The sequence below is a fragment of the Chenopodium quinoa genome, unplaced genomic scaffold (assembly GCF_001683475.1).
Source record: "Chenopodium quinoa cultivar QQ74 unplaced genomic scaffold, ASM168347v1, whole genome shotgun sequence".
NCBI lineage: Eukaryota > Viridiplantae > Streptophyta > Magnoliopsida > Caryophyllales > Amaranthaceae > Chenopodium > Chenopodium quinoa.
Genome location: NW_018745311.1, coordinates 2,914,815 through 2,916,266, shown reverse-complemented (window position 1 = coordinate 2,916,266; position 1,452 = coordinate 2,914,815). Strand labels below are relative to the sequence as shown.

Below are 1,452 nucleotides of genomic sequence, written 5' to 3'. Positions count from 1 at the left end.
GAAGGTGATATAGGTATATCAGGCAAGGATGGAGCTGGAAACGAAGGGTGCTTTGTTTGTAAATCTGCAAGAGTGGCGTCATTATAAGGAGCAACGCCTGAAGAAGAAAGAACCCAAACTGCAGCAGTGTAATGGCCAACGCAAATCTTCCTACGACACTGCTAGAGCTGGCAAACAGGTCGGGTTGGGTTGGGTTCGGGTCAACCTGTTTAATAAACAGGTCAGGACCCCCCCAACCTGAACCCGACCTGTTTACTTAAACAGGTCAGAATGACGAACCTAAACCCGACCTGGTTTAAACGGGTTGACCTGATTTCAACCCGTTTGACCTGTTTTTTTTTTTTAAATAAAAACCCGATTATTCTTATAATATAATGATAAAAAAAAGTCGTATATTTAACTTGTTATTTTGCATAAAACTTTGCTGTATAAACCTATCAATTTAAGCATAATAAAAATACATTCAAGCAAAACTAACCATAGTTTACATATAATAATTTACAGTACAATCCAAAATCAAAATCAATGTCTTAAGGAGGCAATATTCCCAACAAAATAAAAATTAGATCTTGGAAAACTTCATCAGGTTTGACTAGTTGCTAGTCTTGCTACTGACTTTGAGGTGCGCTCTCAAATGGGCTTGGTGTATTGGCTTCATCATTCACCTTCATTATAAACAAAGAGCATAACATAAAATCCTGATCAACTTGTAAAATGCAAAAAATAATCTCATAAAAATGAAAAAACAAAGTAACAAATGCATGCATAGAAATATAAATGAAGAAAAAAAGCAACATAATCAGATTATTCACCAATTTATCCAAAACAAAGCATCATAAATCGAAAAAAAAAACCCCAAACACAGCCGAAACTTCTTTATTTTTCATATTATTCACCAAATTAGAAAGTCTCAATCAACATTTCTTAACAACACTACAACATATAATTGTAAGTAGAATGAAATGCATGACTATATTACCTTAGTAGGCGAAAAATTTGAAGATAAACAAGTTTGAAGTTGCAATTTTGATAAACAAGCTAGATAGAGAAAGAAGAGAGAGGTGAGAGAATAAGATGGGAAAATAGAGATGAAAACGGCTGAACAAGTGGGAAAATGACTAGAAAAAAAAAATAGGGTTTTCACTTTTTGGGTTTTTTGTACTCTATAGGCTTTGACATAATTTGGGCTTTGTCCAAATAAAAATACTAAGGCCTAATATCATTTTACTAATATAGGGTTATATGGGTTGGGTTCGGGTTGACCCGACCTGAAACCAACCCAATTAGTTAAACGGGTTTAGCCGGGTTATTTTCGGGTCAAAATTGTCAACCTGAACCTGACCCATTTAGTTTCGGGTTGGGTTCAGGTCGACCCAATTACATAAACGGGTTGAAAACTTTGCTCATAACCCATTTATTTTGGGTTGGGTTCGGGTCGGGTTGTCGGGTCGG

General features: G+C 35.7%; 1 long non-coding RNA gene across 1 annotated transcript; it reads right to left on the bottom strand.

The window, feature by feature from the left end:
* Nucleotides 1–391: 391 nt before the first annotated feature.
* Nucleotides 392–1,141, bottom strand: LOC110712315. Its single transcript, XR_002509558.1, has 2 exons — nucleotides 980–1,141; nucleotides 392–665 (listed from the first exon to the last, which is right to left on the bottom strand). It is a non-coding gene; the product is annotated as an uncharacterized LOC110712315 (long non-coding RNA).
* Nucleotides 1,142–1,452: the final 311 nt, after the last annotated feature.